Genomic DNA, 25,211 nt, shown 5'->3' with positions numbered 1-25,211 from the left:
GATTGAACTTTTATTATAAAAGATTGCTGAGAAGTTTAAAGTATGTTTGCTAACATCGAGCATAGACATTAAAAATAAAACTGAAACCAAAACAAATACTGCAATTTCAGTTATTTACATCCCCATTTAACAAAAAACTAAAAAATAAAAATAAAATCAGGTACTTAGTACTTGTTACAGTCCCCAGCTTTAAATTAAGGGTTTTTTTTGTAGAAGCATTAAAAATAGTCTTCAAAATCCAGGGCGGTCTGTGTGCAATTTCTGCCTGATGTGGTTGTGCTTTTAGACTGTGACCTGCCAATGTAAACCAATAAAAAGAATTGTCTGCCATCTGATAATTATTGTTTAATAAGAAGATTGTATTTTGCTATGTTGATGAAACAAAACAAAAAAATACAAAAATATTGATGGCCATAAAACAAGATATTAATGAAATATGATTTTATGTGCTTTTCTTAACTTTATCAAAACCAAAATAACTTTCTACTATAGTTTATTTGTGGCCATATATCTATATATCTCTATATATACAGTATCTGGTAATTGTTTACTTTTATTAGTTACAAAATAAATGATTTAGGTAAACCAAGCATGACACTACACTTTATTTCTGTCAGCCAATAGTATTTAAAATGTGAAAGATGAAGGCAACAACACGAATTTTGTCACTCCTGTTTGGAAAAAAAAAAAAGTCCATTCCTGTGATGCAGATACTGTGAATGATATTTTAGTGGCTACTTTATACTGACATAACAGCAGCTGGCTTTCCAAAAGTAAGATGGTGTCCCACGTTTTAACACAACATTGAGAAAGAGCAAGAGATGTTTTGAAGCTGAAATGAAAAGATAAGAAATGGTTTTGGAATATCTTCATGTGCTTCATGGAATATAAGTTTGTTCTTTTCAGAATATTTTATCTATTTGATTTGTTTATCATGGTAGCATACACAAAAGCAAAATTGAGTGTGATATTTAATTTCTTGTATCATCCTTGGACCAGATTTCCAATAAAATTAGGATATCAGTCAGTCTTTGGAAGTTCAGTAAAAATATAAAGAGCCTGCATTTATTGATTTCACACTTTTGTAAATATGTTTGCAGACCTTTTTAAGAAAATGTATTCTACCATTTTGAGAAAAAAATAACAATGGAATCATTGTCTCGTTTATCTATTGAAATTACAGGCAATATACTGTGCTGTGCTGACATTTCTAGGAGAAATAAAACCGATCAAAAACACATTTTGCTCAATGGCATCTCAGTTGGTTATACCTGGTATTCTCCTCCCACGGAAGACTTGCAAGGCATGGATGAACTTCCTGGATAAAATCCTCCATAGGAAAATGTAGCTGTTATTTTTGTTGTCTGTACTAAACATGGATTTCTGTGTCACAAGTCTTTAATTATTGGATGTTTTTGTTACTCACACAGTCTGAAAACCGGATGAATAGAGGTCTAACAAATAAACATGTTACAGTTTTAAAGAAACCACTGCACAGAAGATGCTGGAATTTCTGTTGCCAACTTCACTAGGAGATGAAACAGCTGACTTCATAGGAAGCTGTCAAACATCATGGTATTCCTTTGATGTTTGGAAGTTGTTGCTTTTTCCCTGTGATGTTAGTTTAAAATATTGGCCTTTCCCCCCTCCTTTTTTTCTAGTATTGAACAGTTACAGATGGTCGCTTTTTAATGTAAGCGAACGTTAGATAATTTAATTATTATTGTGAAAATGTTCTTCCAAATAAATTAGATTAATGGGAAATTCCCTGCAGAGGTTTTGTTATTTTTCATTCAAAGCTTTTGTCAAAATATCTGTTGCAGCAGTTCTGGTTGTTTTTTTTTTTCCCCTCAGTCTGCAAGCTAAGGGACTTCCTCCAAATAACATTAAAAAAATCTCTTTTTCTATTTGAAATAATAACACTATAAGATTAAGATGCCCACCTGAGGCCTCCAAGTAAATATGAACAATTTGAAACATGGCAAATGAGCTTTTACTCTAAACATTCTTATTTGATTACATTCTGGCACATCAATACATTTGTATGCAGACCAGAAAATTAGCAGCATTTGATAAGGTGTTTGAGAGAACTTTGCAGCAGAATCAATGAGTTCATCACCAACCATGCACAAAGTCCCTTTTCTCTTAGGTGCTGTTCATGCCACTGTATAATTAATTTCTTCTATACAGGTTCAGTAAAACTTTAACTTTGAAATGGGAAATTGTTAGAACAAGATAATGAACTTTATCTGTTGGAAAATGTTTAGAAAAAAACTTGTTGAGAGTCACCTAGGAGGTGTAGATTTTTATATGCAACCTGGCTTCGTTACTTTTTGTTGATATTATAATTCTCAGTAATTTGTACACCAGGGAAACCATCATTTCTGTAATAAGTTTTAGTTTTGAAAAAGAATTTGAATACTGTATGTAAATTGTGGATTAAAGCCTGAGTTTCATGACCCTTTGCTATTGGGATGAATGAAAAATCTCATAGAAGTGCAACAAATTTGTACAAGCATATTTTATACAGTCTCTTGAAATTTATTTTGTTTTCATTTGAAAAGTACCATCACAGCAGTAGAAGCCGGGTATTTGTCTCAGAAAATGCCTTTTTGTGTATATATGCATCTGTCTGCACATGCATACCCACATGCAGCCAATAAAGGAGATTTCAAAACATGAGACTAACCAGGGAATTTTACCTTTTGGCACCGTTCAAAGGCGTTGAGGTAACGCCTGCCCCTCATTCTGCATTCCCCACTGTCACAGAGCAGCTGATAAGATGATGGCAATGTTTGCAGCTCCAGGTGAATTGGCATTTATCGTGGGACCATTGGAATCAATGAAGCCCTGGCAATTGATGCCAGCTATCGATCTGCTTCCGGACCTTTAATGTTCATCATGGCTCATCTCACAGTCCAATTTTGCATATCTTCTCATGCACAGGAACACCCACTCACAGAAATGATTACAAGTATAACTATCCTGATTTATGAACACTACCAGGCTTTAAAATATGCTTTACAATATGCTTATGGATATTTGTGTGTAAGGCCAAAATTCAGGGGGAAAAATTGTTCTATATTAAAAAAAAAAACAACCCTGAAGTTACATGGATGCAAAGAAAAGATTAGTACCAGAGTTTGCAGCCTTAGCATGCTGTAGTAACTTTTGTGTTAAAATCTATATATAGAAAGGAACATTCAGTTCTTCCTGATCCTCAAATCTATATGTTGACCTATATGTCAAAGACACAATGACACTTTACAGCAGTTGGAAGTCTGCTCTGTTCTTCTCCATTCTGGAAGGGAAGAGACAGACAACTGGGCCACATGTTGCTATAAATTCAGGACAGATTTTCTCTGTCATCTGAATTTTCCCCTCTCGATGTCAGCAAGGCTAGGCAACAGCATCTGTGAGCTGAGCTTTATAACGATGCCATTTTAAAAAAAAAAAAAGTGGAGTTTTTGAGCCTATAGGGATACCCAGGTTTTTTGCTTTACAGCTATAAGAGCCAGCAACTTTTTTTCAAATGGAAGTTGATACTGCTGGCACTCAGGTGTGATAATACCAGATCTCAGTTAATAAGAGGTTGCTAAAAGACTCTATGAGCTGGTAACACTTCAATTGCATTATTAAAAACACAAAAAAAAAAAAGGAAAAAAAAATTCATCTAGTGATTTCGTTCGGTTAGTGAGGAACTCAGGGAGCCTCACTGGACCTCCTGGGCAAGAAGGATAGAAAAGGAAGTTCTGGGACTGCAAAGCAATTGTGGGCCAGACCCTGTGCCATGCACTTGATTTATACACTTGATAAATTTTCCCTGGAATAAAATGAGGAGTGGGACAGAACCTTGTGGCCCAGGGCAGTTTGGGAGAGTGAGGTGCACAGTGTACCTGTTTCATCCAGGGGTTTGTAGAAACAACTTCAGCAGTAATTTTAAGCAATTAAGACTATACAAAGGGTTCTAGAAATAATCCATGGTTCATCTGACAGAACATGCATTTTCAAAAAAAGCCAGGCAATATTTCACTGATTGATGACAAATATATGGTTGTATAGTGTTGATTTTTCTACTTTTCATAAGGTTTCTCCTATGTAGAGGTGATATTCAGCTGAACTAATGAATAAATTTTGCTCTTATTTGCATAGAAGTCTAGAGCAATTTCATGAAAAGTGAAAAGTGGAACCTTCACTATGGTAAATAACACCCAAAACCAATTACTCTTGGTCAGCTCGTAGAGATTCCCTTGTTCAATCACGTGCTGATTTTTCCTTTAACATCCATCCACTTGCCATAAATATATTTCTCTCTCCCCAGTTATTAACTGGGATAAGTGTACCCTGCTCTCCACAGAAGATGAAGATAACAGGAACCACTGGTTTCCTCTCATGAATCATGACTTTGCTGTCCAAGAGCAGAAAATGTAACAGAAGACAAATAACAAGCCAGGGTTTGGGGGCTGGGATTTGGGGTTTGGGTTTGTTTTGTTTTTCTTTCTTATAGGCTATTTTGAGTATCTTGATTCTCTGAAGGCTGACCAGAAGCCAGCAAGAGATACAACCTTAATTGCTACAGCCAGAAACCTTTTTGGGCATTTTCCTTTTGCCTTGTCCAGGAGGAAAGAGCAGGGTTAAATACATGAAAAGAGATTTCTCTGGAAAAGCACTCCCAGCTGTACTTCTGAGATACACCACAGAAGCATGAAAACACTCACAAATTTGCTGTGTTTGACAGAAGAAGAAACATAAAATTTAATACAATCTTGATAATAATGATATAGCTGAGATTTTTTTTTTTAATACAAGTAATCCTTTTTCAACAATAGATTATCTGAAGTCTAAAAGGGCTCATTGGTTACTAGAATTTAGACTGTATTGTAATACTGCATGTGAATTCCCCTTTGTTGAATTAATACTCGTCCTGGCTCCACTCTGCATTTCAATTTCATTTTAAAACTAGAAACTCTCTTTTTATTGAGTTGTTGCTGTATGGACTATTGCTAGGTGCAATTTGCTGTCCCTAATTAATTTATCATTTACTTAAATGTCATAATCCTTTCATTTATGAATTTATTTTTTCTGGCTTCTTTACAGGTTTTGTTAGGTTTTTTAAAAATTGTCTCTTGTGTGATAAGTGCAATTTTGTTCTTCAATCCCTCTCACATTGCTTCTACTGTCTCACACAAATGCAAATATTTGAAATAATTTAAATGTTTTCTTCACTTTATCAATGTTCTTGTTCCTTCAGGTGGGAATTTTGCTTTAAATTGTTTTTCTTGTAGTTGCATATCTATCTAGGGATATTAATTTATGAACTCTCAGCTACAAGGATTGCTATTCAGGGTGGGAATGGAAATCTAGGCTTCTCTAGTGTCTCTAGCATCCAGTAGAGGCAAGGCCAACCTCTTGGCTAGGTACAAGAATGCCTTCAGTCAGTAATGACAGGCGTGTGCCAGGGAGTTATCCAACACACACAGATGGTAATTTTTCCCCTTGAAAGATGCCACAGGTGCAATTTCACAGGGAACTTGGAGCTAAGGCAAGTGTGTGCCTCCAGACATGAGCAGAGGCTCATAAACTCAACCGCTTGCTAGATTAAGAAGCTTAAAAATTAACACCTTGCAGCTCATGGCCACACTTCAGACAAGTGCTGCTGGATTTTTGGGGCTGTGCAGGCACTCAGAGCTTTGTTCTCAAGTGGGTTTTGTTGCAGTGCCTGTCTCTGTGCTACAGCTGTGCCACGGAGCTGAGCCCCTGCTGACCCCCTGCAGGAAACAGCCAAACTTCTGCTGACTGCACCTGGGAAAGATGAGCCCCTCTCCTTGCATGAATGAAACACAGATGGGCAGCATCAAACCCAATTTTCTACTCATTTTTAACTTGGAAAAGCCTTTGCTTCCCTTCTTAAGGGAGCAGGAGGGTTGAAGTTCTGGGTATGATTGTAGGAGGTGTTTCTGCTGTAGGTCTGTGCTGGATGTTGAAGGTTATCAGTATGAATTTCTTCCTTTCTAAACTAAACCACCAGTGTTAGGTGCCTAGTGTAGGAATTTTAGTATTGGATAAATCATTGTCTACTGGTTATCTGTTTTTCCTTGCTGCCTAAGAGAGAACCAAAAGGAGGTCAACAAATTTACTATTCCTTCTGTCCCTCAGGTACAACTAACTATGAAAGCCTGACATGAGCAGTTATTTATGTAGACATGTGTTATTAACAATCATTATTTTTTTAGTTGCCTAGATCAGAATCACACCTTTTCAAACCCAGTTTTTATTTTATTACAATGTGCCTCAGGCTGAGGAAGTAGGACCAGCAGCGATCAGAACTGAATGGCATGAAAAATTCTCACTTAAAAGACTTTATAGCATAGAAACTTCAGAATAGTAAGCATAGTTATGACTGGGGGAAGCTGCACATGGCTTCCATAGCATGGAATGCATTTCAGAGTGAGTTCTGCCTTGGGATGGTTAGATGGGCTGGAGTTGTTCTTATTTCTTCTACCTTTATAAATAGCTCCAAAATGAGATAGATGCATCCAAGATCAGGCACAGTGATGAGGTTTACAAGAATTGCCAGTTCCACAATGCTTCATTCCCTGTGATGCTGCTTTGTGAGTGAGTTAGCAAAGTGGAAATGCAGAACAGAGAAATGCCGTAGGGGAGAGAAAGCAGGGAAGAGGAGCTGGAGGAAAAACACCAGCCCAGAGGAGTGAATTTTGGAGATCAAACCACTACTGAGCAGTCTGGCACACCAGCAGAAATGGGGCTTCTTGTAGGATTTGGTGAGACTGCTGTGTTTTGCCAGTTTGAGCTTCTTTGATCAAATGGGCTGATTCTCCTCAGAAGTTAGCGTGGGTTTAGACACATTTAACACACAATAGCTGTACTTTACAAAAAAGACTGGCTGCCTGTTCTGGTGCAAGGGAGTCCTTATTTTATGCAGTCAGATATTTCACTTTCTTCTAGTTTTGAGTGTGTTTGGAGGCTTCAAACCTTTGTCTAAGGACTACCAGAGATGATAGGAACAGCAAGTGTTCGCATGTGAAAAGGATAAGAGCTGTATTTTCAGAAACTGCCCCAAAGCACATGGGGTTTTATTAGCTGTAAGCAGCATAATAAATTATTTCTGTCATCTTAGCAGCCCCCAGTTACACTGTCACAGTGAGTGGCACTATTTTAACCTGTGTTGAGCATGAAAATATACAATAGCTGCATTGATGTCAAGCATTTGCAGAAGGGTTTACATGAGTATTTTTAGACTTCTGTGCGGTCTCTGACATTCATGTGACAAGCACTTAGGACCTCAAGATTTATAAAAACATACTTCAGAGCAATACTACATATAAATCATTGTAAACTTATTTTACCAGAGAGAGAGCTGATTGTCCTGTAAATCATTAGTGCTATTAAGAGAACTATGCAGAATATGATCACTTATGTCTTGGAGAGGAGCTACATGAATGCCTTGGCTGCATTTGTTCAGACCTCTGAACCTCATGCTGTGTGTTGCAATCAGATTAACTGAAAAGCTAAAAACAAACAGAACAAAACACATAAAGCTGATAGCAATATTTGCCCCACGCTGAGGTCAAAGAGGTGTAAATCCTGACAGATATTGATGGTTTCATTGTTTATGAAGCTACTAAACATCATCCATTTAGAGGAGAGATCAATAGGAAAAGCACCAGCTGAAGGGGACTACCTGTGGTGCAATCAGCACCGAGTGCATGTCCATCCTGTTGATGTGCAAGGCTTCTGTAAAGTTGCTTTCTGAGATTAGAAGTCAAAGCTAGAATTATGAGTTTCAGATAACAGCTGTGAGCATTCCTTGAACTTATTGATTCCAAGATTTTCAACAAACTCTCATTTATTTGAATAATTTGCCAAGAAGTTGCCACCTTGTTAACCCAGATATTGGGCATAGCAGCCTTTGGTTTGCAGCAGAGGTGTTTGTGTTGGTATGATTAAACATGGTTCACATCTGATCAGCAGAAAAAAGCCTTTTTCCATATTGTGACCATTACCTATGTGTCCTTACCTTGAGTTCTGCATTCTGTGTGTCAGTTTCAGAGGAGGAGAGCAAAGGAGCTTGTGCAGAACACTTACCTGGATATTAGCTGTTTGACTTTCACAAAGTTAATGAAGAGCACTTCTGGGAAATGGGACATGTCTTGTCTTTCATCCTTGACAACAGGAATTTCCCTGCTGGCATTCAGACAGCTTCTGCAATTAGATTTGCATTAATATCTACTCTGGTTTCCATCTTCATTCTTATAGGTACATGCTAATGAAAAAAAAGAAATCTTGAATGTTCTTGTTCAACTTTTGAATGTAAAAATATCTTTGCCTGGCTGATGTTAGTGACACACAACCCTGGGATGTTGTGAGGCTGTTGCATAGGTACACTCCCACTTGGTGACTGGAATGCAACTGCTCTGCACAAGCATTGTGACCGTGTAAAAAAACCTTCCAGCTTTACACCACAAACACTGCAGCTTCCACAGCTCCTCCAGCTGTCTGGGCAGTGCCAAAGTCTCACTGGAAAACCAAGAAAGGCCATCAAAAGGCAGCCGTGGCACTGGAAAGCATCTCTGTGCAGGTTGGTAAGGATAGATGGTCGCAGCTTTCCACAGGGAATTTACAGGCATTGCGCTGAAATGCAGCAGGAAAGAGCAACCAAAGAGCTTATTTCAGGTTTTTATCACTGCCATCACTGTAATGGAGCCAGGTCTGTGGTCTGGTGTGCGAAGGAGATAGAAACAGCAAATCAAATCTTGGGAAAAAAAAATCTTAAGAAAAAAACAAGCAAACATTTTCTGAGCTTAAAATTTTAACCTGAGCGGTTGGCTTGCTGGTGACCTTAACTCTCACAGCAGACCTTCTGTGGTTTTGCTGCACACTAGGTGACAGCAGCTTAAGTTTTCAGCTGTTTGTTTCCAAAGGAGAGCAGATCTGCAGCTTTTCCACAGTTGACATAAATCAGCTTGTGAAGCTGACTTCATAGTTTCTGTGATCTGTCCACAATCCTCCAGGTAGGTGCTGAGTTTATTTTTTCATGAATGTTCATCCTGGGTCTGTGTTGCTATGGTCAGAACCTCGTTGTGGGTAGTGGAAACTGATCATACTACAAGGAGCTGAACTTGGAATTTGCAGGCTGCAAACCTTTGACACCCCATCTAGCAAGATATGTAGGATAGACTACATTTTTCCTATAATGTGAAACTATTTTTAAGATGGGACCAACAATAGATAGTTGCATAGAAGAAAGAAAAGTCTCATTAAAAATCAAAGAGAAAGAAGTACCATAATAATTTTACCAATCATTTATTTATTGGTTTAGAAAAAGAAAAAAAAAATTGTTCGTATTTTCTTTGGTCAAATTTAGTAATACCTTTTAGTAATATATAGAAAAACAGCCCATATTTTTCAAGATTTTTACAAAATTACATTGCAATTATTATTTTGAATGAAATATTTTTATTTCACGTTTTCACCAACAAAAAGGAAAGAACAGCAATAAACCAGCATGATTTCTAGCCTGCATTGAGCATTTACCCCATGCAAGCCTGAGATGCCTACCCACAAAATAAATCCTCCAGCAGCCACTAGCTCATTCAGCTGCAACACGAGCAAGTAGCAGCCTCAGAGCTGCTCTGGGTTAAACTGGCAGGGAGGCATCCCGTTCCAAAATCTGGATTCTCTGCCCCATGGTGGTGCCTGTGAGCTGGGCAGCAGTGGCAAAGGGACAGTGGTACTGGAGCTTTTTCACCTGCATTCAATGGCAGATGAGGGACAGAAGGCACAGACCCATTTTGTCACTATCAGCAAATGCAGCTCCTCTCCATGCAGTCCCTCTCACTTGGACAGATCTCTAACAGCATGAGCTTGTGCCCCATTAGGCAAGAGTTAAAACCTGCAATTAAAAATGCTAACATTTAATTTCAGAAAGTGGAGGCAGGCCAGAATAACCCAGAGCAGACAGCAGGGTCAACAGCAGGCAGGGTCTGTAAATTGACTCTGTCTGGCATGAGCAAACTTAGGTAAGTGCTGATTAGGCAGGTCTTGAGCCTTTTGTGGAAACAAATTCAAGCTGCAGCCTCCCATACACAGCACAGCTGATGACGGGTTGTTACTTAAAGGTCTGGGAAAGCAGCCTTCAGATCCTGAGCTTGTCAGAAAAAACAGCAGGAGGGTGCAGGAATAATGAAAACAAATGTACACTGAGAACTGGGTGGGTAACACAGGTGCAGAAGTCAACAGTGTGACGTGCCCCAAAAGGTAAAGCAGGAAACTGCAAAGTCAAAGCTGAACCAGGACACCCAAACAGCTTCCTTCTGTTCATTACTTGCTGTGCTTAGGTCCTGACAGGGCAAACAACATAAATTATGCTTTTCTTCCCCTTTGCAGGGAGGCACAGCTTTAAGATGCTTCCTCTCCTTGGAGAAAGAGGCTGCAAAATTGTGCCGGCTGGTAGAGCTGGTTGGAAGGGGAAGGAAAAGCAGCAGTGGTGCCTTTGCAGTGGGGGGAGCCTGCAGTCCATTGACAAGTGGCATCAGCAGCTGGAGCAGAGCTGATCTGCAGCACAAATAGATGGTGGTGGGTGTTCAGGCTATTCCTGTAAGCCCTAATGACCACAAAGCATTTTCCTTCTATTCAGTATGAAGAAGGTTTTCAGACAGCACTTCATGATTCACTTCCCTTACAAATGAATAGAGGAAAACATCCTTTAATCAACAAATCCCTCTCATTGCTGTTGATAACAGGTTTTTTCAGAGGTGTTTAAAAAAAATCTCATTTCCAGCTGTCTCATATGCACAATTCTCAAAATAGCTGAGAATTTGGAAGCCATTTCATGTATTTTTAGGTTTTAAAGAACTTTATGACTACACTCATGAGCACTAAGAGTAATTCTTATTGTTGTTATTCCATTTCTGGCAGCAGGTACTAATTTAAAAAAAAAAGGTAGAAAACTACTATAGTTATTACGTGACCTACTCTGCAAAAGGCAGCTGCTGTAATTTTACAAGCAGCTCCAGCTGCAGCTGTTTATCTAATGAGCTTTGGAAGACCAGCTCTCCCATCCTGACAGCTCCAAGAAATACAGAAGCATGGCAAGAAGTGGCATTGATGTTTTAATAAGTGGCATTCTTTCCTCTGAGTCAGCATGAACGAAGCATGTTGGAAGAGTGGTGGAGGCACCACTTCTAATGAAGGCTTAAAGCCAGCACCTATCTTTGTGCTAAGAGTGAGAGACTCTCCAATGCACAGATAATAAATAAGCGTACGTGGTCACAGACTGAAAGGAACCTACAAAAGACAGAGGCGTTTTGTGACAGAAGAGAGTCATTTTGGGTCCTTGCCATACATGTGAGCTGAATAGATGCTATTGGATATTTCTGCTTTGCATAAGCTAGGTCTAAACAGAGTATTTCAGATCCCTTGAACAGGAGTCCTGTGGTAGCCCTGGACCTTCATTCAGGAGTTCTCTGTGAGTCCATATGATGCTGCTGCTCCAGTCTAATGCAGGGTAAGGCTCACATCCTTACACCACTGTGCCTCAACATCCTATTGTTGTCACCTACGTGGTTAAGCCTCTAGCCAAGTCACTTAAGTGGTCTCAGTGTCTTGCTGTCAACAAGTTAACCCTAGAAAAATGTGCATATTCAGGTTCAGACAAGGAGGAATCGCAAGCTGGAATTAAAGCTGAGCTTTCTGTTTGGCTTTGTTCTGATCCACAACCATTCTCAAAGTACAGTTAAAAATAAAATGACCTCTTTCTTTTCCGTGCTGCTGTCATGATTGTCATTCCCCAGCAGATGCCCTAACTTCCCACTGCACCCCGCTGGCTCTGCTGCCCCTGTTGTCTCTCAGTCCAAAGAGTTTCTGAACAAGAGACAGGCTTTTATGGAGCCTGGCAAAGCTTCAGAAGGGAAAAGGAAAAAATCAATACGGCTTCAAAGCGAAGTCTTTGCTTCAGTGATTATGACACTTGCCCTTTCTTCACTAGTGGGAAAAACAACAAGGACACTTACACCAGCAATGGAAATAGAACGAACAACAACAGAGAGACCTTCCAGGTTTGACTTGTAAAGGGAAATAACTTTATAGTCATTGTCCCTGTTTGGTGACATCAAAAGCAGGTATAGGGTGTTAGGCGGTGCAGCCTGGGAATGAGGTGGAAAGTAACACAAAGTCAAAGAGAAGAGTTGAAGGAATTTGGATCAAGAGATAATGGACTCTGCTGAAGAAACGGGAAGAAAAGACATGACACAAAGGTCAGGTCCATCGTGGCACAATCAAATCTGTTATAAAATGTCACCTGCAAAGGTGGGCCATAACAGTAAAAGGACCTTCCAATAAGTTTTACACCATTTGACAGCTTTGCAGCAACTGAAAATGGTGACAGATCCTCACACTTTGCTAATGAACAGATTCTCAGTAGAGTTGAGCAGGTCAGAAATTTTCTAACAGAAGCTGAAAATGACAATTAAGGAAATTAATGTTTCTGCAAAATCAAAACAACTCTAAAAGACTCCCACTGATGTTTTTAGAGGATTTGCGAAAATATAAACTAAATGTAACCCTCAGAAGTCTGCTTCAATTATTTCTCATATTCAAATTTTTATAATTTGTTTCCAATTCCTTTTGTTTCAAAGCTACGTGCTTGTTCCAAGTTCTTAATTGCATTCTGTTCTGACTATGCAACTTCTTAGCTGGTTTTCCAAGCTGTTTTGTTCTGATGTTTCTATTTCTGTGTCATTCTTCATATGTAACTTTGTGGACCTCTTTCTTTTGGAACACAATGCATTGTTTCGATAGACTTTGTGCAATTGTTTGAAAATAGTCTTTTGTAAAGGCAATGTTTTCCTTAAGTGAAGCTGTGCCTTCAGCTGCAGCTGCCACTGGCTTTGTTGGAGTTTCTGGCCTGTGCAGGGGATAATTTACAGGACCTGCAAATTCCCCCTGCTGAGAGGGATCCTGGGCCGGCTGCTGTTGCTGGAGTCATGTCAGGGAGCAGGCTCCACCCCTGGTGAAGCCCAGAGCAGATTTCTGAGGAGCACACGGGTAGTTTGGCAGGACAGTCATGAACTCATGCTCTCACCCCTGTACTTGTGCTTGGGTGAGAGTTCTGCAGCTACAAGAATCAATGAAAATGTATTGATTTCTCCTCACCATCGTAAAGCTTGTCTACTCCTATCTCCAGTCTGCAAGCTGAGAAAGGAGACTGTAAAACTACTATTGTCTTACACTTTTTCTCCTTTTTCTTCCCCCATTCTGTGCTTGCACAGGAGACCAAAATTTGAGTCTGACAAAGCCACCGGGTAACTGCATCAGAGCAGCCAAATCTGTTAACACTCAGGTTGGGAAAATAGCTGCTTTTGAAGCATTCTAAGGAAGGAGAAGGGCAGAGTGGGATTGCCCAAAAGGCAAAAGTTGAGTGACTTTTCTGGCTTTACTCATCTCTCTACAAGCAACAGCAGTCAAGCAGATGTAATGTGAGTGAATAGGTCAGTGCACTTCTGGATATTCCAGATTCACATAAAGTTGCTTTTTCAGAGTAATTTCAGCTTCCTTTGCTTGATGTTTGCTGTTCTAGGAAGAAGATAGGTAGCCCTCATTCATCAGAAGGACATGGGAATGTCCACAACTGTTAAAAACTGTCTCAGTGGTAAAAGAAAATGTATATTCAATAATATTTATTTTTTCACAGAAGCTGTGACTAAACCATGCCTGTCAAAAAATGAGTAGGCAGGTGTCTACTTCTGGTGCTCACACAGACTGGTTGGGCAGCTCGGCTTTGACACCCAGCTGCTCCAACTGAGAAAATCTCCAGCTACACAATTTTTATTAAAATATGTGCAGTATGGCAGGCAAAACCGTAATGGCTGTTAGGTATGTGTAAGTACTGATCAAATTACCAAATACATACCTGTTATTATTGATATTGAAATCTACAATGAAATTTTGTGTTATTTAAGGCATAAAATTTGAGTAGCTATTGCTTTCTGCTCCATCAAAAGAGTGAGGCAGACCCAGTGAAAACCAAAAAAATGCAATGTGATTTATCTGCCATAGCACTGTTTGTGACTTTCCTACCCTCATGGCTTCAATAATTCCCATAATTCTTATTCACACTGTTGGGGCTGTTGTATGCAGGGGCTTGAGCCACACTCTCAGAGCAGTGTGAGCACGGTCTGCAGATGAGGACACACAGAAGGAGAGGGGAAACTCCTCGTGGGTAGCTGGGAAGAGCAGTGCTGGGGTCCCCAGCGAGGTGCCCCCTGGGCTGTCTCTCGTGTGCAGCAGCGGTGAGGATGAAGAGAAAGATGATTATTTTTCTTGTACACTTTCCTATTATTTATTATATGCTTTTTTTCTCAGTGGGATCAACGCAAACTCTCTCTTGGATGCTCCTCTTTGTGGCATGATTAGAGCTGAGTACAGTAATTAGAGAAATTGTTGCATATTGGCCATTAACCTCCTGTGCCCATGTGTTATTGGCTAATATTTCAGTGTTTAAAATACTAATAGTACAGAGTATACAAACACTGCTTTGTTGTTTCAGTTGTCTCTGACACAAACTAGCACCTACAAAATGAGGTATGAAAAGTTCAGGGGAAAGGGCTGATTTTCACACCAGTGGTAATGGCTTCCCATGAGAACCTGCCATATAAAATTATTGGGGTTTGCAGGTGCACGGCCACGGGAACAATTAAACAAAGCTGTGAGAACAACAATGGTAACACAGCTGCTGTGAAAGAGTCCAGAGCTGCAAAGAGAAGCCCCTGAGCACTGCTCAGGCTAAGGCACTGGGGCACCTGAGGCACAGCACAACCCAGGCCAAATTCAGCTTCAGCACAAGCTAATGGGATATTTTAGTGCTCAGTGTCTTGTCTTGGCTTCAGATGTGAACCCAAGCCTTGCAATAATGTAGAACATAACCTTTGCATCAAAATATACATCTGAGCCAATCTACACTTTGGGTTTCATTCTAGAATGGTGTTTATTCACGGAGTGCAATCCTCCCTAAATAAACAAACACAAACTCACATCTCTCCTCTCCCTGTAGCCCACAGATCACAACGTGAGTCATGCTCAAGTACAGAAAATAAGCCCAATCAAGCTGGTGAAATGACCCAGATTGGAGATATGAAGGCCTCTAAATTAAGAGTGCTCTGCTGTAGACCCCCAGGCTATTAAAGCTCATGACTGTTTGTTCTAGCATCACAGTTGCTATGGCAATTCATATAGACAAACCCAGTAACCTGTCAGGATCCAGCCAGGTAAAAAACTAGGACTTAAATTATATTCAGAAATAAAGAGGAAGCTGATATAGATGCCAAAGAATCTATATACAGTATTCTCAGTATTCTCTGTGTCTAATGCTATTTCACAGGCAGGCAGTGCATCCTGTATGAGCTGCATATTCCCAATGCTTTTGAACACTTCCACCACACAGAGCACATTGCAGCAACTCTGACTTGCAGGAAAAAATAAAATCAAAAAAATTCTTGTAAAGAAACTGGGAACAGACAAAAAGTGCTTAAACAGACCCAGACAATGCCTACTTGGAGGCTACTCTAAAAAAAAGGCAGATAGTGTCTTATTAGAAGAGAGAAGAGATATTTTTCAGATTCTTTGACGTGATGATGAGACGAAACCCAGGTACCTTGCAAATGACAAATCTCTAACAGCAGGGAGACAAGCATGTGGCTATGATGTGATCTGCTGTATTTTAGAGATGTCAGGCTGGACCTTGTTTCCGTTTAATTAGTGAATCCATCTTGTTCATGTTCCTAGTACTATAGCACCTTAAATTGCATATGCTTCTCAGTAGAAATTAGTATGCTTCTCAGTAGAAATGGCATTGAGGAAAAAAAAAAAAACAAAATCACAAGAGAATTGTCAGGAACTGTTTTTACACAATTTCATAATTTTAGTTTTGTCATCTCCAGTAATGAATTCAGCGACATAAATAAGGGATTTACCAAATAGAGACCACAGCTTTATCACACTGAAACTTTCTTATGTCACTCACAAACACCTTTACAAAGTGCAAAATATCACCTCAAACAAATGAAAATGGAAAAATGGAAAAATGAAAAACACAGCTGTGAGCATGGAAGCCTGTCAGCTCTCACCAACTGTCAGAACAGGGATCACAGAATCACTCAGCTTGGAAAACCTCTTTAAGATCATCGAATCCAACCATTGCTCCAGCACCGCCAAGCCCAACACCAAACCATGTCCCCAAGTGCCACATCTCCACGTCTTTTCAATACCTCCAGGAGCTGTACCAAGGGTTTGACCAAACCAATATTAGTGTTAACACTGCCTGCCACCGCTGCAGGGAAGCAGGGGCTGTGTCTCCTGTCAGGCACAGCTCCTCCCTCTTAAAGAATGCACTGGCACAGCTCTGTGCTGTAACATTTCATTCCTTGCCCTGCCTGCACATCTCCCTTCTAGGGGAGCTGTGGACACACCAAGTAAATCAAAGTGATAAGAATTTATGAAACCCAAAGCAGCACTGGATTTTGGAATGACAACATGATTGTATATGGGTACTAATAAAAGGCAAAGGTTCCCTGAAGCCACAGGCTATGAAGTGGAGTAGAGCAATGTGATTAAGAGAGAGTTAAGAGGTATTAAACTTTGAAGGAAAAGGCATTCCATAGTGACATGTTAATAGATCCCAGGAAAGATTTGTTAATGGACTAAAAATTGAGAGGCTCTTGGTAGGCAGCACTAAGTAAAAAGTAAATCACAGTTTCTCCATGGAGGAGGTTCACTTAGAACCTGGAGAAGGCAGGAGAACATCCCAGGGTTCACCCAGGGCTGCCTGGTTGGGGCTTGGAGCCCGGGACACAGGGAGGACACAAGGACACAGGGAGGATACAGGGACACAGGGCTGCTTACAGTGGTGCTGTACCACAGCTCTGCACAGCCACACCTGGTTTATGTCTTCCTTCCCATCAGACTGAGCACATGAGTGAATGAAATCTTATCTGGATTTACAAAGGTGGTTAGGGATGCAGTGATTTCCTGAAAACTTCTTCTGGCGTGTGAAACACAGAATGTGACACAAGATATAGCTAAATAATAGCTAATTTTCAATTAAAACACACTGCAGTTGGGCAATAGCTGAAAAATGAAATACGATCTCATCAAAGTCTGAACCTTGTAAGGACACTGAGCCCAGTAAAAAACTTCATCTGGCTGGTATGAGATACTAAAATTTCCTGATAGCAACCCAAAAGCAATCGTAATTGGGGCAGAAAAAAGGACAGTAAAATGTTTGTCTTGGCCTGATCTTCTTTCTGTGATCTCCTCTCCAAGCTGACATATTGGAAGCAACAAACGTGACAATATTTCAGAGCACACTCCTCTCTTAAAGGCAGAGAGCCCCTGAACAAGTAATATTGCCTCTTCTTGATAATGAAAGGCTGATTTATTCTTGCTCCATTACAATAAAAGGCATCATATATTTTGTGACATATTGAAATCAGTGGGGGACCTTTACCTTTTACCAGTGGGGCAATTTCACTTCTCCATAGCCTTGTTCAGATGCACCTAAGATTCCTGGACTTTCTAACACAAACTCTAACCTGCATTTCATAGGCAATGCAAAAGTGGCTGCAGGAACTTTGGATGTGGCTTTGGAGAGGACTGGATGTAATTGCACAGCTGTCATTGCACCATCAGACACAGCCCTTTTCTGCAAAAGAGGCAATCCTGCATGCTTGATGACAGGGAGCGGTGTACATGGTGACAAGAATTAACAAAATAGTTGCCTAAATTCTGTTTTGGGGTTTTTTTTTCAGACTTTAGGCCCATCAAGAGGCTAAAGATGGGCATCAAACAAGCATCAGCTGATGCTTTAGTCACTCCTTGTGTGTTCAAGTCCTGGGTCAGTCCCAGTCCTTTCCTGCCCAGGTGTTTTTCTTTTGGAATCCCGTATCCAGACTGAGCCCTGGTGATGCAGGTTCCTTCAGATAACAGCAGCCAGGAGTTTTGCATTTTGGAGTTCATGAACTACATAGAGTTGTCAAAGGGCATCAGTCAGCATCAATGCTTGCAGCTGGGACTGCACTCCCACAAGTCTCTGCTGGAAAGAAACTTCAAGAAAGAGGGGCGAAAGCAGAGCTGTGGGGTATAAAGGGAAAAGGCAAAAGGGTGCAGTTCTGGGATCCTGATTTTCAGCTGCAGAGCAGATTGGAGGGAAGGAGTGAGACATCCAGGATATCTTCAGTCTGTGCAGAAGAGCCTTTCCCATGAATGAAGATGGGTGTTTGAGCATCTTAAAGGGAATGGAATTTATATGGCTGTTTTACAGGTACTCCTAAATGGATGTGTTTTAAGGTGGGGATAAACCAGGGGAGTTAGAGGGAGTACAGCCAAGGAGCTGTACCCACTCACTGTGCCTTTCAGACAGTAAAGCAATATAAAAAGGGCAAAGTGAGGATTCAGAAGTGGGAGAAGTGGGAGAAGTATTTGAGGGTGTTTTTTTTAAGAGTCCTACATCCTTCTGATAAAGTCCTACATGGTAGAAAAATGCTAAACTGTTCATTTTCTTGGAATGCTTATGATCCTAATTACTTTACTGATTTAATGCCTGTGTTATATGTGGGGTTTGTTCTAACTTTTTGTTACCTCTAGTTTTTACTATACATAGCATTAAAATTTGATCTATGTGTGATGGAACTGTCCTAGGGCTTTTTGTCACTATAATTGATAGGGGTTTTTTGGGTTTTTTTTTTTACTATTTTCATATTAATAAATATTTAGCTTTTTTCTGGCTTTTGTTTTCCATGAGAAATATTCACCATCTCCTTGTGGGAGAGGGGGAATGACATATTTGTTTGGGAGTTTTTGATTTTTTTTATTTCTGAGTTATTTCTTAACTGAGAGCAGTCCTCCTAATATCTACTTTCCGATAAGTACAGTAAATCATGAAAATATGTATTTATCATCCCTTTTTATTTTTAAAGGTATAATAGAAGGAAAAGCCATTTAGCAAATCAGGTGCAAAACTAAGATCTATGTTTTAGGAGCTGCAGGGGAGTTGGAAGAAAATTGGCTCTTATGATGAAGCATTATTCAGTCCATCACACATGTGAAGTACAATTTTGCCCCTGAGGTGAAGAAATGAGTGCTTTTTCCCTTTCTATATAACCTTGGAATCTGGAGGATTTTCTTTGTGTGTGTGTTACAGTGCCTTGTGACAGTGTCTCTTGCACTTATATTTGGGATATGCTGAGAATGGCAGGGCAAATACGTGTCTACTTGCAGAGTGAGGCAGGTAGAGAAAATAGGATCAGGACTGTCCCCAGTTCTGCTTCCCCCACACAGCTGCTCTTCACATGGGAGAATAGGGATTTCATTATTTGTTTTTTTTTCTGGATCTGTTTCAATATTAATTTCTCTTGATAGAGAATTAATAAAACTCAGTGGTTTAATTTCAAACAGGTTTGAATTAACTTGTCTGTATGCACAGGAGCAACCCAGAGGCTCTGAGCTTTGTGCACGACCTGTCTAAGGTTGTTAGGGAGCCATCAGCACTTCCATATCATCCCAACATTGCCTAGGCTTTAGGGCTATGTCTGTGGTTGGGGCTGCCCCATGCTCCTTAGTAGTGATTTCAAGATAGGCTAAATTAGCCATTAAATGATAAACTTGGAGACTAAGTGAGCTCTCGTTATTTGGAAGAGTGTATTGCTATAAGCCATTAATAAATATATCCCAAGAAGTGGGAATGGGTGCATGGTGGGTCCCCTCCTGGGCAGAGGTTCAGCAAGCAGAATTTTCAGTATCCTTGGAGTAATGTTCAGCTTTGGAGGGCACGGAGAGCAGGAGGAAAGGGGGAACGTGCTGCAACAACACCTCTTCAGTATTTCCCTTCTTTCACGTACAGCTTATTACCTTTAGTGTCACTGTGATGCATGAGAGTGACTGTGAGTGATGTTGATTATGTGCTGTGGGAAGGATGGAGTTTGAATTCTCCTCTTTGACTTTCCAGCACTTCATTCTGGTACAGAGTAAGATTATTTTCTTGCCTTTTCCTGTTCCTCTTCAGAGCACTCCAAGAATACTAACAGCATTCTTGTTCTGTGCTTTGCCGAGCACGGGGCTGTGAAATCCAGCTGGCACTTGCACAGAGATTCATATGGAGAACTGTCCTGGCTTCCTCCTCTTAACCCTCTAGGAGGCCAGTCATTCTATTTTTCAAGATATAAATTATTAAAATAAAACAAAAATGCCAGAATAGAATGTAGAAACTGCTGTTGCATCTGACTGATGTATTAAGACTGGAGCTTGAAGACAGAGGGCAAATCATGTGAAAATGCTAGTACTCTAACAGAGAGAGCAAGGTTTGGAGAGAAGGAAAAATAATTTAAAGAATATTCTAAGCAAAAGTGTCAGAAGGAAGCTGTACATATTTCAGAGAGACAGATTGGGCAAAGAAGCCTGGCAAAGCAAATCCTTGTAGGAAAGCTGTTAAAGTGGCATTGTCTTAGAGCAGTGAAAGTCTGCACTCTGCATTTCTCTGCATGAGTTAACCTGACCCCCAGTCATTGTTTCCTGCAGGAGTGGAATAACTTGATAGGCAGCGGGAGGCAAAATTATTTCAAGTCTTTTGGCATTGCTTCCTGTAACCAAAAAAGTAAACACGGACATCAGCATGTAAACAGGATGCTCAGCTGTAAGTTAGAGCAAGATGTAGCTTGTTCTACATTCAGCTTTTCTAAAAATAATTCCGCTTTAGTAAATAAGACATTCTGTATGTGTATCCTACTGCAACACATTTCAGATTGCCGTCAACAAACTGTAGGATTTTAGTAGAAGGTGTTTGCTAAATAATAAGTAAGGCAAACTGGATTTACTAAATCAGACCTTCTCTGTTTTTCTTGTTAAACTTCTGTATGGAATATGCTTTTCTGTATTTAGATAAATGCTGCTAGGGATTTACTGTTCTATTTGTGAATGTGGCTGTTCTTGCAAAGCAGTCTTATGCCTGAGATACTGGGAAAACCAGGAGGTGGGTGTTCTACTTCTAGCGCTGCTTTACTGTGATTTTCAGCCTTTTTTTTTTTCTTTTTAATATGTATTTTGGCAAGCAAAACCATTTTCCTAACCATTTTTTTTTTAAATTTTTCTGCTGGCAAAAATGTGAGCTCTTTGGGTTCTAGATGAAACTGCTGCAGTTTCTCTCAGAAGTCATAATTTGGATGTGTAGAGCTGCATCTCATAAAATAAACCATAGTCCCATGGTATCCTGCGTTCACTGAGTAGAGGGAAACTGTAGCTCTATGGGGGACCTGACAGCAGCCTCCCTGTGCCTTTGAGCAAGTTACTGAGAGAGAGCCAGGCTCTTACAGCACTGCATGGCAGGAAGCTGAGAGGCGAAGGACATAAACTGAAGTCACAGAGGTTTACATTGAATTTAAGGGAAAAACTTTCTCATTGTTAGGCTAGTCAAGCAGATTTTGCCCAGAGAAGTTGTAGAGCCTCCAGCTGTGGAGATTTTTCAAAATCTGGTTGGGTAAAGCTCTGGGCTGCTGTGGCAAACAGTAGTTTTGATGATAATCTAGTTGGGGTTTTATGTCAAAATCTGATGCACCTGTATAAAATTCTTTCTGACCTACATAGATATAGGAGAGGGCAAAGTGAACTATAGCCTGGGAGATTCCTTCTCTTGACTTTCCAGCAAAGATAGTGTTCTTAACACTAGATATGGAGTAAGAATATAGTAGGAGCAGTGCAACAGGGTGACTTCCTGACTCCTTAAATAACAGACCTAGATTACATAAATTACACTTGAAAATTTCCAAAATACAGTTGTCATGAAATTGGTGGAAGGTAAGTCAGATAACCTGGCAATAAAGGTTGGAAATAGGGCAAATAATCCACCTTTTTTCCCTGTCTAGATACAACACATTTTGTAATGTGCTGCAGAGGTAGTGTCTGGTATTGGCAGTGAATGGTGGTGTTTATAGGGTGAATTCAAAGCTTGTAAGGAAAGTTGCAAATACAAGGGAAAGTGTTAATGGAAAAAGGGCGGTTGCCTCTGGCTTGGACTTTTCCTCCCTCCACACACACACATATCCTGTGTTATGCTGCAGTTATAAAACAGCTGCTTACTGTACCTGTTTGCCTCTAACCCTTTAGCTTCAGGTAGAGAAATGTGAGGAGGCTCAAATCAGTGGGTTAGGAAGACTTATTTCTTTCTTCTTCAGAAATGTGTGCACATCATGGCAGACAATGTACTCTAGAGCTTTAAGTGGTCAGTCTCATCACAGGTAGGTAGTGAGACCAGGTGAACAGGCTCCTTGGTATGGGTTTACCTCAGCTGGGACCTTGGTGTAATATGCACCTTGTCTGCACCAAGAAGTAGATACATCTGAGGACTGAGTGATTTCCCACTTCTAGAAATGTAACTGCTGCACTTGCCCCTATAGCAGAGATTTTGTGGATTTAAATATCCAGATGGTGGTACTTGGCAAAAGTCATATCTTACACGGTTTAATTCACGCTGCAGTTGTTCATTTTGATGCTGGAGATGACTTCAGAGTAGGAAGTGTTTCAAAATGAAAATGTTTGTCCAAGGCCACTTCTGTTTCAAGTCTATGAATAAAAAGAGGAGGGGGGCTGAAAGGAGAGGCTGCTGGCTGTTAATGGTGGTCTACTGGTGTGACTATTTTAAGTGAATAGACCATTGAGAACAATGATGATGCTTTCAGTGCAGAATATCTCATTTTGAACAGCCAGACAGTCTTTAGAATGGCTCTGGACACATGCCATCTTCACCTTAAGCACCATACTCCTGCCTGCTAATGAGCATTGTACTAGTAGTTTAAAACTGGGCGCCGTAGATGTTGGGGAATATATTTAGTGCAGATGGCTTGGGGTGCAAGCTGCAGGTTGAGCTGAGGGGCAGGGCCCCAGGGCAAGAGGCTGTGAACTGTGGGCATGGGGACCTGTGGTACAGCCAGGTGAGGGACAGGGATGTGGCAGGAGCTGAGGACCCCTGGACTTTACCACCCAGAGACTGTAAGGGGATAAAAGACCAGAGGTTCCTTTGTTTTGCGTAACTTCTTGGAAACACCAGCCCAACCAGTTGTTGAATTATTGCACCATGATTAAAATGTGTTAAGGATCTGGATGTGTGTGACTCTGCTATGGGAAAGAGTGTAGCTGAGAAGGGGCCTCAGTTCCAGCCCAGATGGTGAGAGCAACTCCTGGATGGTGGGACAGGGAAGTTTCCTTAACCATAGGTATCAAACACTCTGGTGCTGAATTGTTTTTTCTGCATGCTATGGAAAACACTTTTGTGGGGATAGTCTTCAAACAGTCCTGACTTTTGCAAAAGACGTCAAGAAATCCCTACAACCACATCGTAGGAGACTGTCTAGGAAGAGGCAAAGGCCAGAAAACCCTCTGCTATCTTTGTCCCAGTCTATATGTGTTATGCAGTACTTTCTTCAAGCTTTATATTCTAAGGATCTTGTTCCTTGGCTGGGTAGGGCTCTGAGCAGTGCTCCAAAATGATGACACGAAGCCTTCAGATGAAAACTGGCATGTGCCTTGCAACTGAAAATGAAGGCAGTTTTTTGACACGCCAATTCCAGGTTCAGGGTGCTCTGATAGTTCAGCAGCTTTTAACTGAGGGAGTGTCTTCACTTATCAGTGTAATGCCAAAAAACAGTGCTGGATTCATTTTATTTGTTATTCATTTTATGGAGTAATTTTTCCTCACTGTATAGAAGAAAATCAAATGTGGCACTACAAAGGAGGCTGGTGATGTTGTGTGTTTTGTTGGTTAGATGGAGAAGATGCTAAAGCCAGTATAAACTCAATGTGAGTTAATGAGTATAACTATCTGTTTTGAACACTTATCCTCTAACAGAGCATTCGTGCTATCCTAACAAGCAACTAAGTTCTGATGAAAATTGTTATTTGCGTCTCAAACTTTGCTAGTCAGAGCCACTAGAGCTCTGCATGAAAGGCAAGGAAGGTCAAACTGCATGAAGCTTAATGTGCCATCTGAATTCCAGGTACTACTTGGAAAGGAATGAAGATGTCTGAGGGAAGAGAGCATATTGCTCTAAAACATCTAAAGTGCAAAAGAAAACGGGCTGTACTCTGCCATCCTTAAAACATAAGAGGTAAAACCCATAAATATAGGCTGTATTTTTATGGGCAAGAACAGTATGTTTCTTGGTCTGTTGCACAGTCAGCCTTTTGCCATACTAATTGCTAAAATCATAAGCATCCATAATTTCAAGCTGGTTGCTGAAGTTACCCACTAAATCTTTATACAAAAATTTAAGAAGAAACCAACACAAACTATAGCAACTTCTTCCCAAATTCTCCTCTAATGACACTGTTGATCTAATAAAGTGATTAGACTTTTTTACCCCAGTTAGGGGTGCTGCTAAACCAAGTTCAAATACCCATCTTGCTGAGATTATCCTTCAGGCACTATTTAAATGATGCACCAGCAAATACATCGACTTTAACTTGACATTTGCTGTCCTTGCTGCTTTCCCCTTCTAGTTCTGTAAGACACTGAATTTTTCCCTTGGAGTCATGAGTAGTGTTTAAGGAAAAAGAAATCTGTCTTTATTCTTAGAAATGACATTTTTGTTGATGAGCCATCCATTTTCTTTCACTTATGAACTTTAAATTGTATGCTGCTTTGACAGCATTTTGACTCTTGGAAGTATCCAGCTACACCATCACACTTCAAAAAAACTCCAACTGTTCAGAGCCAAATTGTTGTCTTGCTCCATGCACTGATGCTTGGTATGAAAGTGAACCAGAGCAGCAAAAAGCTATTTATTACATTATGGCATCTTCAGGCCTGTGTTAGTCTGAAAAGGTATTTCATTCTACTTAAGTTGCTGCCTTAGCAGTCTGCAAGTTAGGTTTTGCTTAAAATGTAAGTAAATCACCTTTAGTTTTAAAATTTTGGCCATGGGAATTAAAACTGTTACCAATCCCAAGATACCAGCTGAAATGAGAATAAAGGAAAATACTAAGTACTGAAGCAGTGCTGCCTCTCACATGGTCTTTCTTGGACCCCTTCTGCCTAGAATTAAAAAAAAAGGTAAATATTTTCTTATAAATTCGGCACATATTTCTATGTACCAGTCTCTGCTATGGATTTGTTGATCGTGATTGGAATTAAATGCACTGACAGAGGTAGTGTG

Source organism: Motacilla alba, chromosome 9, assembly GCF_015832195.1.
Source record: "Motacilla alba alba isolate MOTALB_02 chromosome 9, Motacilla_alba_V1.0_pri, whole genome shotgun sequence".
NCBI lineage: Eukaryota > Metazoa > Chordata > Aves > Passeriformes > Motacillidae > Motacilla > Motacilla alba.
This window is presented reverse-complemented; position numbering follows the sequence as displayed.